The sequence below is a fragment of the Staurois parvus genome, unplaced genomic scaffold, assembly GCF_062004578.1.
Source record: "Staurois parvus isolate SC_StPar_1 unplaced genomic scaffold, SC_StPar_1.0 ptg000165l, whole genome shotgun sequence".
Taxonomy (NCBI): domain Eukaryota; kingdom Metazoa; phylum Chordata; class Amphibia; order Anura; family Ranidae; genus Staurois; species Staurois parvus.
In genome coordinates, this window is record NW_028317961.1 from 15,908,543 (window position 1) to 15,921,431 (window position 12,889).

General features: G+C 42.5%; 1 protein-coding gene and 1 pseudogene across 5 annotated transcripts in view; both read left to right on the plus strand.

Moving 5' to 3' along the window:
• Positions 1-12,889, plus strand: part of LOC149462921 (uncharacterized) — a 383,187-nt gene that overhangs the window by 234,642 nt on the left and 135,656 nt on the right. The gene's annotated exons all lie outside the window — the stretch shown is intronic.
• On the plus strand, positions 12,367-12,523 carry LOC149462924 (U2 spliceosomal RNA; annotated as a pseudogene).

Below are 12,889 nucleotides of genomic sequence, written 5' to 3' on the forward strand. Positions count from 1 at the left end.
AAAAGTTTGCCCACCCCTGATCTAAGGTCTCTAACTCACATTCATACATACACATACTAGGGACAATTTAGACAGGAGCCAATTAACCTACCAGCATGTCTTTGGAGTGTGGGAGGAAACCCATGCAGGCACAGGGAGAGCATGCAGGTGGTGCTGTGGTTGGGATTCAAACCAATGACCCTAGTACTGCCAGGTGAAAATACTAACCATTTAGTCATTGTGCTGCCTGCACTTACACCCCCGGTCAAAGCAAGCCAGGTGTTGAAATCGTGCAACAGGGAAGTCACACGATATGAAAGTCGGGTGACCTGCCGATTTCAGGTGCGATTTGCAAGACATCTGATACAGATGTCTATGCGAATCGCACCAAAAGTAGTGCATGTACTACTTTAGAAATCGTTGCGGCTCCGACCAAGTCAGAACTGGACTGATATGACCGCTGTAATTGTGGACAATAGGGTGCAATTTGGCATGTGATTTGCAAGTCGCATGGCATGAAAATCGCATGACAAGTCGTGCCCAGTGCGACCGGGGTCTTACACCCCGGACACATCAAGCCCGACTTTGAAATTGTGCAACTTCACTGTTGCATGATTTCAAAGTCGGGTGACATGTCAATTTCAGGTGCGATTTGCAAGACATCTGACACAGATGTCTATGTGAATCGCACCAAAAGTAGTGCATGTACTACTTTAGAAATTGGTGCGGCTCCAACCAAGTCGGAACCGCACCGATATCGCTGTAATTGCGGACAATAGGGTGCGACTTGGCATGCGATTTGCAAAACACATGCCAAGTTGCACCCAGTGTGACCGGGGTCTTAAATAAATACATGAATAGGTAGGCACTGTAATATGTCAAATGACAAAAATAGAATGAACTATCAATAACATCAAACAAATCAAGATCCTTGACACAATATGATAAATACTGAACGTATATTTAGTGATAGTCCCATAAAAATGTAGTCCCGTAGACCTAAAAATTCCCTCTCTCGCCACATGCAGATAATAAGTGAATTTCTCACTAGGTTCACATTAGAACACAGTGCAGGATGCTTTCAATCTGTGCACGATTCCTGCACCACACTCTGATCTGCAGCGGGTGTCAATGTTGGATGACCTCCTCTTTTTTGATGGTGACATACAGAGGACACGTATGCAGTGTGGAGGGTAGTTGTACCCAGGGCTTTTTTTTTTTTTTTTTAGGTGCAGGAACTCAACCATGCCCCCCCCAAGCAACCACGTCCCACAAGCACACCTGCCAAACGGCATCAAATAGTAGGTGTGGCCAAATTTCACTCAAGGTGGAAGGGTCTTAAAAGAGCATTAAAGTGTTACTAAACCCACAACAGTAAAATCAGTCTGTATATGCAGTAAAGCATGCTTGTTATACTCACTGTGGAACCTAAGGGGTTAATCCTCTGCATTGTGTAAAAAGGCCTTTTTTCCTGTCTTCTCTGTTTCTCCTCTTGTTCAGATATCCAGGTCCTATCTCCCGATAAGACATACTGAAACCGTATTCCATTCTGCACATGCTCAATTTAGTTTGTATCACTAGAGAGGATTTTTTTTTTCTTGGAAGAGTGCATGTGATCAGCACAGGGCCAATCAGCACTGTCTAGCCAGAGGTCAGGGGTTCTGCATCCACCTAGAGCAGAAAGAAAACTCCTTCTACAGGCTTTAACCAATGCTCCACTGAACACTGATAGAAGTCACAAGACTGCTCTAATTGCTGATGAGAAAAGGTATTTAGCAGTTTATATTTACTAAAATAATTGCATTTCTATGTTCTGTGTACTGTGGGAGATCAGACATAGTGAATGAAGGGTCCTGGGTTTAGTAACACTTTAAATTTCTAGGAGTGCCATACATCCAGAGTACAGAATTCAGGGGTGCAATAAAACAGAGTGCAGAATTCAGGAGTGCGCTCCATACAGAGTGCAGCGTTCAGGAATGCGCTATGTACAGAGTGCAGAGTTCATTAATGTACAGAGTTCAGGAGTGCGCTACTTACAGAGTGCAGAATTCAGGAGTGCAATGCGTACAGAGTGCAGAGTTCAGGAGTGCACTGCATACAGAGTGCGGAGTTCAAGAGTACGCTACATACAGAGTTCAGGAGTGCGCTACATACAGAGTGCAGAGTTCATTAATGCGATATGTACAGAGTTCAGGAGTGCGCTACTTACAGAGTGCAGAATTCAGGAGTGCAATGCGTACAGAGTGCAGAGTTCAGGAGTGCACTGCATACAGAGTGCAGAGTTCAAGAGTACGCTACGTACAGAGTGTAGGAGTGCGCTACATACAGAGTGCAGAGTTCATTAATGCGATATGTACAGAGTTCAGGAGTACGCTACTTACAGAGTGCAGAATTCAGCAGTGCAATGCATACAGAGTGCAGAGTTCAGGAGTGCACTGCGTACAGAGTGCAGAGTTCAGGAATGCATTACATACAGAGTGCAGAGTTCATGAGTACGCTAATGTACAGAGTGCAGAGTTCATGAATGTGGTAACGTACAGAGTGTAGAGTTCAGGAATGAGCTACATACAGAGTGCAGAGTTCATGAGTGCGCTAATGTACAGAGTGCAGAGTTCATGAATGTGGTAACGTACAGAGTGTAGAGATCAGGAATGAGCTACATACAGAGTGCAGAGTTCATGAGTGCGCTAATGTACAGAGTGCAGAGTTCATGAATGTGGTAACGTACAGAGTGTAGAGTTCAGGAATGAGCTACATACAGAGTGCAGAGTTCAGGAGTGCACTGTGTACAGAGTGCAGAGTTCAGGAGTGCACTTCCTACAGAGTGCAGAGTTCAGGAGTGCACTTCCTACAGAGTGCAGAGTTCAGAAGTGCGCTACATACAGGGTGTAGAGTTCAGGGGTACACTTCATACAGAGTGCATCGTTCAGGAGTGTGCTATGCACAGAGTACATAGTTCAGGGGTAGGCTATGTACAGAGTGCAGAGTTCAGGAATGCGCTACATACAGAATGCAAAGTTCAGGAGTGCACTGCGTACAGAGTGCAGAGTTCAGGAGTGCACTACCTACAGAGTGCACAGTTCAGCCCTCTTCCACAGTTACTTACCTCTGCAACCCCCATCCACATCTCTCTTTCACCCAGGACACTGGGAGAAATGCTATCACTGGTAAACACAAAAGCCGGACTTCTATGTTTACAAGTGATAGTGGTGAGGAGGGAGCAGAGGGCCTGAGCTAGAGGTGGTGGAACTGAGTTTCACCAAATTCCAGCTGAAAAAAATCCCTGCTTGTACTTCTCTTGACTCAGTTGTATTATTATTATACAGGATTTATATAGCACCAACAGTTTGTACAGTGCTTTATAATATAAAGGGAGACAGTACATTTACAATACAATAAAATACAAGAAGGTAAGAGGGCCCTGCTCATAAGCACTTACTATCTAATACGGTGGGACAAGTGGTGGTTATAACTGTGGTTGGACGATGAGCAGATGGAAGAGATAAAAGTCCAGAAAGGCTTCTTTCACTCTGATCCGTTTTTCTTCTGTTTTTGCATTAAAAAAAGCGGAAGGAAAACATGTGACTATGTAATCCTATGGAACTCTTCACATTGATCCATTGCAGGTTCGCTGCCTTTTTTCAAATCCTGCTTGCTGCATTTTTGGTGCAGGTTTGGTGCAGTAAAAAAATGCACCAAAAACGAACCTCCCAATTGAAATGAATGCACCCACGCTGCTGTACCTGCTTGTAAAGGTTAGCTGAAGTATGGCTTCAATTTTTAGTATATTTAAATCTAGCATATCTTAACCCCCCCCCCCCCCGCAGACTGACAATGCTGTTTTCCAAAGGTGCCCCCTGTGCTCATTTATCCAGAGTGGAGGCACTCTAATACAGGAGGTCTGCTACTGGCCAGATCACCAGGTGAAAACAGAGGGAAAAAGCCTAAGAAAAGAAAACGATTGCAGCCACTACATCTAATGATTGGTGTGCTGAAATATATTACATTTTGGGTTTTGGGTTTATTACTGCTTTAACAACTGCCGGACAGCAATATGTACATATACGTCACCTGTTTGAAGTGTTATACAGGCTTGATGCCCCCTGCCACTCTCCGCTCCCTCTGCGGGCTCACCTGTTCCACCAGGAGCCCAGAAGTGAGCCTGGCTGTTCTGTCAGCTTACCATAGAGCTGATTGTGGACTGGCATATCCCCCATCATTTCTATGGTATATGAGTAATTTGTCACTTCTGGTTTCGGCTGGTTGTTTACTGGCCATAACCGGCAAGGGACGGGAAAGCTTCATATCGAACTGATCTGATTTTGATCCAAAGCTTTCAAGGGCAGAGGAGAGATCTGGGGTCAAATAGACCCCAGATCTCTCAGTATAGAGTACCGGTCGCTGCCTATTGCTATCACAAGGGATGTTTACATTCCAGGTGATAACAATAAAATATAAAAATGACCATACATGGCTTTCAATTAGGTATAAAGCCATTTATTTTGATAAAACACTGCATCATAAAGAATTGCTTTTTATTTTTTTCACCTTTGTGCACATCATTGCTCAGTGTGGAGGTTCTGATAGTGACATTGGCGGAATATACTTACACAATGAGCACCATCACGGCACATTACAGCCTTTACTAGAAGCACATACAACCAGCATGACAACGCAATGAGTCAGGAACATAGCGTTGTCACCACATACCAGGAAGTGCCTGAACAAAGACTTTAATGACAGCATCACCTGGTATTACTTTTTTAAAAGATGCAAATTTAGATACAATGCAGTTGACTTTAAAATTACATTAAGGGGTATCTATGGTCAAAATGTAAAATCCTATATTCCTTTCCACATTGTATTACAATTATTTCGAGACTACTCCTATTATTCTGAATAGTCTTGAAGTCTGTATACTTACTTTATGGAGATCCCCATACATTTATTTCTTTAAACTCTGTGACACATATTCACTATGATCTGTGAGTAGGCACAGCTGTGTCACATTTCACGGAGCCTGCCTTCTGAACTACGGAGGGGCTAAGAGGAGGACTTTCAGGAGGCGGAGTCAGCACAGGAATCACAGCTTGCAGGCAGCAAGGTACCATTGGGATATGTAGTCCTAAGAAATGTATTTTTTATTTCGGGTACTTATATAGCGCTGTCAATTTACGCAGCACTTTACATACATATATTGCACATTCACATCAGTCCCTAACCCTCAAGGGGTGTACAGTCTAAGGTCCCTAACTTACATTCATACATACACATACTAGGGCCAATTTAGACAGGAGCCAATTAACCACTTGCCCTCCTGAGGATTTACCTCCTTCCTGACCAGGCCTTTTTTTGCGTTACGGCACTGCATTACTTTAACTTTGCGCAGTAATGCAACGCTGCACCCAAATGAAATTTATGTCCTTTTTTCCCCACAAATAGGCAATTTTGAGAAAAAAATTATATTTTTTATTTTTTGCTATTAAACATATCCAGTAAAAAAGTTTAAAAAAAAATCTAAATTTCCTCATAAATTTAGGCCAAAATGTGTTCTGCTGCAAGTCTTTGCTAAAAAATATCCCAATACGTGTAAATGAATTGGTTTACTTGAAAGTTATAGCGTTTACAAATGGACGTATATATACTGGGATTTTTTTTAACTTTTACTAGTAATGGTGGCGATCAGCGACTTATAGCGGGACTGCGGCGGGCATTCTGACACTGGGGGGAACTGACTTGGTTTCACTGACATCCCCAGTGACACCAATACAGTGATCAGTGCTAAAAAAACACAAAACACTGACACTGTACTAATGGCACTGGGCAGGAAGGGGTTATTATGAGGGGTGATCAAAGGGTTAAATGTGTGCAGGGAGTTTTTTACTGGGGGGGGGTGTTCTTCACTGTAATCACACTACTCTGGATGGCCAGTTTCCTCCCACTCTCAAAAGACATGCAGGTAGGTTAATTGGCTCCTGTCTAAATTGGCCCTAGTATGTGTATGTACAAATGTAAGTTAGGGACCTTAGATTGTACGGCTCTTGAGGGTTAGGGACTTACGTGAATGTGCAATATATGTATGTAAAGTGCTGCGTAAATTGATGGCACTATATAAGTACCTGAAATAAATAAATAAATATTTGCAAACTGTCAGTGCCAAGGAGTTAAGGCTGAAGTCACATGAGGATGTAGAGCTGCCGGAGCGCTTTACCCCTCTCCGTTCCTGGCTGTGGTAGGGGGCAGTGTGGTGCACGATTCAGCGCATCATGCAGCTCCGTTTTTGGTTTTTTTTTGGTGGTCTCAGCTGTCGATCACCAGGTCTTGGCCAGTGATTCCTCACCGGCACCCGGTGATCGCTGAGTATCACTAATGAAGGAGAGACCTGTATGTAAACAATACAGAGCTCTCTGCTGTCAGCTCCTGCACATTGCTTTGTATTGCCCCTTCCTCTTAGATTGTAAGCTCCAAGGATCAGGACCCTCCTATCCCTCTTGTATTGAACTGTATTGTTGCTGTATTGTCTCCCGTTATATTGTAAAGCACTGAGCAAACTGTTGGCGCTATATAAATCCTGTATAATATAATAATAATACAAAGCAATGTGCTTATACTACAAAACACACACATCACACAGTTAACCCTTTGATCGCTCCAGATGTTAACCCCTTCCTGCCCAGTGCCATTAGTACAGTGTCAGTGCTTTTTATTAGCACTGATCACTGTATTAGTGTCACTGGGGATGTCAGTGGCAGTTAGTTCCCACCCAGTGTCAGAATGCCCACCGCAGTCCCACTATAAGTCACTGATCGCCACCATTACTAGAATATATAAAAAAAAATTCCAATATATATACTGCCATTTGTAGACACTATAACTTTCACATAAACCAATTCATTTACACATATTGGGATTTTTTTTTTAGCAAAGACATGCAGCAGAATACATTTTGGCATAAATTTGACAAAATTAGATTTTGTAAATTTTTTTACTGGACATGTTTAATAGCAAAAAGTGAAAAATAAAAGTTTTTTTCTCAATATATTGACAATATAAAAAATATTTTTGTTTATAGCGCAAAAAAATAAAAAACGCAGAGGCGATCAAATACCACCAAAAGAGTGCACTTGTCAGTTAAAGTAACGCAGCGCCATATCGCAAAAAATTGCTTGGTCAGGAAAGGGGATAAATCCTCAGGAGGGCAAGTGGTTAATAATTGCGTTTCTGTATACTATGAGTACTGCTGAGGCGACTACGTCCCCATATAACAACATGCAGATATGAAAAGGAGTTCTGCAGATCACAGGGAGGCCGTGGTCATTTGTATTGTTTACTCGCCTTCAATACTGTGTTTGAAATAAAGTAAAGGTTACAGCAATCCAGAGCTTACAAAAAAAGAACGCATTCTAAGAATTGTTAATATTTAACCGCAGCAGCGCACAAGTCTGACTGCACTAGTGGATATCCAGCATGGCGACGTCTGCACCCCTGGCAGGAGCTTGTCCTATTTGTAGGAAAACTGTGATAATATTGTTCCATGACTAGGTCTGGTTTGAAATGTTATTGCTAGAAAAGGGAAATGTTTTCTGGTTTCTGACTGAAGCGGGTCTGACTCTCTTTCAACAAACAGCAGAATGTACACAACAGTGTATCTGCACCCAGCACATGGATATACAGTGTGGGGCTCTGCAGCTTGCTAAGAGTTTCAGCTTGGCTTCTCTGCAGTATTGCTGGCATGAGGCGTCTGTGCTCTGTAAACAAAATCAGAGTCACAAGTCACCAGGATCCACCTCTTACACATTTACTGCCCTTCATCCGGGAGGTGGGGGTTGTCAAGCTGCCCATCCTCCCAAGGCACAGGCATTACCTGACATATGGACGCTGATTTATGTTTCACAATCAGGTTGGAGACAAGAGACATAGACAGTCTTGTGCCTTTAACCCCTATTCTGCCACTCACTTGTCTTGATTTAATGCACTGCTGACAAACTTTCGGATCATTTGTATGTTTTAGGGCATGAGCTGGGCTGCCTTGCTCAATGCATAGACAAGGCAATTCGCCTTTTGTGCTGTTAGTTCGGTTCACACCACCGAGGTGTAAAAAAGTAGGACACGCTGTATTTTTTTTTTCAGCACAGCTTGTTGTGAAGCGCCACACTGGTGCATAAAGATGAATGAAGTGTATTGAATGGCTTTTAAATAAAGTTAGCATAAAAAAAAAAAGCAATAAACAGTGTGATAAGTAATTTCAACACTTCTCGCCGTTCCTTCAGAGCGCATGCCAGAGGCCGTGTGGTAATGTATACTGCTGGGGTAAATGTACTCTTTAATCTCAATCAATGCAATCTGATATTATTATTATAATAATACAGTATTTATATAGTGCCAAAAAGTTTGCTCAGCGCTGTACAATATAGTGGGGGACAGTACATGAGACAATACAGTAACAAAACAATACACGAGGGGTTCGAGGGCCCTGCTCTTTCGAGCTTACAATCTAGGAGGGAGGGGAAAGTGGTACAGGAGGAAGTGGCTGTGGGGGATGGAGTGGTAGGAGGAGTGAAGGAGATTGGCTGTTAGGTGAGGGTGGGGTAGGCCTCTCTGAAGAGATGGGTTTTCAGGGTGCTCCTAAAGGTGAGGAGGGTAGGTGACAGTCTGATCGATTGGGGTAGGGAGTTCCAGAGGATGGGGTAAGTCCTGGAGAAGTCCTGCAGTCGGGTGTGGGAGGAGGAGACCAGGGAGCTAGAAAGTAGGAAGTCTTGTGAGGAGCGAAGAGTACGGGTTGGGTGGTATTCGGGTATCAGGTCGGTGAGGTAGTTTGGGACAGTGTTATGAATGGCTTTGTATGTCAATGTTAGTAGTTTGAATTTAATGCGTTATTATTATAATATTATTATTATTATTATTATTATTATACAGGATTTATATAGCTCCAACAGTTTGCTCAGTGCTTTACAATATAATGGGAGACAATACAGCAACAATACAGTTCAATACAAGAGGGATAGGAGGGCCCTGCTCCTAACAAGTTAATGGAATTTCAAAATTTGTGTTTTTTAAAAATATTTTTAAATCTGCAGCTTTTGTTAAAATATTAAGTAGTGATGTAATGACTATTGAAGGTCTGTAGATTAGCCATTCCTCTTACAAGGTGACAATGCTTGGTCCCAGTCTCACAATTGTGCTCTTGTCATGCTGTCACACAGGCTCCTGATGGAGATAAGTGGCTGCTTTAACACACGATGCAAGCATGATCCACTATTGTCACCTTTGGGAACCCCACCCAGGATAATGCCATGCAGCCATGTTGGAAGTGCCTACATGTAGAAAAAACACACAGCGAGAACAGCAGCACTAAGATATAACATGGCAGTAAACAAGGTAAAGCGTGATGTTTTATGATATACAGTGCTTCAATGAACTATATAGAATTTGTTCCGAATGTACATCTACGTTAACGTTTATTAAAAATTGAACATTGTAAGTGGTGAACTTCAGTTAAGCCTCATGCAGACGGTGAGAGGCTGAATATATGACCAGCATAAACGTCACAACGTTTTCCTTTACCTGCGGAGCCACACAACTGAAAGGGTGTACACGGTCATACTCATGTACATGCCAGTGCTTCTATTCACCAGCATTTCCCCTCTGCATGTGGTGTTCATGTATTTCCCAAGCATGGAACTTTCGTGTTCAGGGAAACTCACCAACTTGCTGAAGGAGGGAGAAATCCCTGCAGGGATATACAGAGTTTAAAGGGGAAAGGTGTTTGCAAGAAGTTCCCAACATCCATCATATACTGCAGCAATTCTAGTAGGTTCCAGGATATGTGAACCAAAAGTATATTAAGCCTGTATAATAGGCTTAGAAGGAGGTGAGCGCACATTTAATTTCACTGAAGGTTTCACAGAAAGTCACTGTATTATGTTTTAATCACTTTATCACAAATTTGGACTTTTTTTGGATAAACGGATTTATTTTTGTTTTTTATTATGATCACTTTATTGATATATTGAAATTTTTTTGTCAGTTTGCATATATAATAGTATATTTCACACACTTTATATAGTTGGATAATAGGAGCGCAACATTTATAGATATAAGGTTGCCACCTATGCAATAATTCCATCCATGATATTTCATTGCTACTAAATATTCCACAGTCAACTGTAAGTGGTATCATAACAAAGTGGAAGCAACTGGGAACAATAGCAGCTCAGCCACGAAGTGATAGGCTATGTAAAAAATGACAGAGCGCTTAGTGCACAGAAGTCGCCAACTGTAAATAGCTAAAGACGTCCAAACTTTGTGTGACCTTCAGATTAGCACAACAGTGCATAGAGAGCTTCATGGAATGGGTTTCCATGGCCAAGCAGCTGCATCCAAGCCTTACATCAGCAAACGCAATGCAAAGCATCAGGTGCAGTGGTGTAAAGCACGCCGCCACTGGACTCTAGAGGAGTGGAGACGTGTTCTCTAGAGTGAAAAATCACGCTTCTCTGTCTGGCAATCTGACAGACATGTCTGGGTTTGGTGTTTGCCAGGAGAATGGTACTTGTCTGATTGCTTTGTGCCAAGTGTAAAGTTTGGTAGAGGGGGAATTATAGTGCAAGGTTGTTTTCAGGGGTTGGGCTTGGCCCCTTAGTTCCACTGAAGGGAACTGTTAAGACTTCAGCATACCAAGACATTTTGTACAATTTCATGCTCCCAACTTTGTGGGAACAGTTTGGGGATGGCCCCTTCCTGTTCCAACATGACTGCGCACTAGTGCATAACACAAGGTCCATAAAGACATGGATGAGTGTTTGGGGTGGAGGTACTTGACTATCCTGACACTCCTAAACTTTGCAGACATCCTTCCCAGAAGAGTTAAGGCTACTGAACCCTACGGACTAAGACTGGGATGCCATTAAAGTTCATGTGCGTGTAAAGGCAGGCGTCCCGATACTTTTGGCAAAATACAGTAGTGTGTGTATGTATATATATATATATATACACACACATTTTTTAAGACAAATGTTAAGAAATCTATGCAATATATAAAATTACTGTGTTTCATTTAACTTGTACAGTTTTAAGATTTATTTAAGGCTTCCCAGCTGTATCTTCAGCCACCAGTTATGGACCAGGAGCAATATTTTATAAAACAATTATACGTACAGTGTCACCCTTGTAAGATAAAAATGTGCTCCATGAGTGGCATTATTTCAGTTTGGATTTGCTCATCACTCAGTTTAAGCTATAAAAGCATCCCTTAGGAAAATTATATAACAAAGTGGTAACAACTAGGGGATCAGTACTACTCACTAACACTCACACAGCTTTTCCAACAAATTGGATAATCTCTATGATCAGTTCAGGATTGTTCCTTTTTCTACATGCTAACAGGAGTAATCACCACATGATGTGTGTACTGGGACTTAATGTACCCAAGTTGAAGAAACATGTGGTAGGAGATCTGATGGTCTGGCGTTCAGTGTTAGTGGACAGATTTTGTGTCTTCTCTATCTCCCAGAGAGATCTGTCTCTGTTTGAGTAGCTTTAGGTGCATGCAGAATGGTGAATGGGATAAACTTAGAGCTATCTGAATAGACCTGCTTCCAGCATGCAGTAAGCGCATTAAACTGGAATAACTGGCAGTAAGTACACTCAAGTGATGGTTGATTTATTCAGGTGTATAAACTGTAAGTTAAATGTACACATGCACCCCTGCATGCACTGTATTAATAAAAAGACTTTCATTTGCCAATTTGCCACATAGTGATCATATATCAAAGAAACAACACAGAGGCAGGTCAAGCTTCATGTTCACTCTTTTGAGCACATCATTTGAGTCTCTAAGCTCTATGAATTTTGCACTTGATAACACTATCACAAGAAATTACCAAAACATTCCAACTGGACAGATCAACATTTTGATGACTTTTCTCCACAGTTCATCTTTTACATGTCAACCTGTTAGATTTATTCGGCTGACATATAATACCATTAATTTTTTGTTTTTTCGAAATAAAATACTTTTCTATATTGTAAGAAATTGTATACAAATGGAAGAAAATAAATGATATTGTGTCCTCTTCATCCTTTATGGTGATTTTGAAGTGTGAGAATAAGTATAAAGAAATGTGTTCTGTGCAGGGGTGGACTGACCATTTGGAAACTCAGGCACTGCCCGAGGGCCTGGGGTCAGAAGGGGGCCCCATGAGATGCCCCTGGTACCTTTTTCATAGGCTTTTTTGAGTTTGGGCAAGGACACAGGGGCCCCATAATCCCCTATTGCCTGGGGGCCCCATGAGTTGTCAGTCCACCCCTGGTTCTCTGACAACAGACATCCAGGGATTTGTTACACTGTTGGCTTTAACATAGATTTTGTATCTAAAGTACCAGTTTATCGCTTCTCGGCCTTTTGGCTAAGATCAAGCGTAGTATCTGTTCTTATCAGTGTCCAGTGGGGGTGCTCCCGACCACTCTGTCTTTGTGGGGTTGGCTGGATAGTACCCTCACTGGTATGATGGGGGTCCGGAAGGCTGGACCGGAGGGACAGAAACCGGGGAGCGCCATGATTTGTTCTGGGGCCTCGGGAGTAATTCCTCTGGGAAGGCTGGAAAGACCCAGTACCTCCTGATTTGAGCAAGCTACCTTGGTCTGGCCAGGGGCTGGGGACGCAAAAAGTCCGCAAACTCAGTGCCCCCTGGGGAGACGCACTCAGGGGTGTCATTAGTAACACTTGGGTGTGGGACCCCACGGTGTGAAAATGACACTTGGCCACTGTTTTTACACATCTTTTTGCACAGCGCCCTAAGGACCAGGCCTTTTGGCTAAGTCCAGGGCAATTTTTGCTACGGGCCTCAGGGCCTGGTCTGTGCACAATTCGGCACGGTACCACTTTTTTTATTTTTTCTTTCTCTTTATT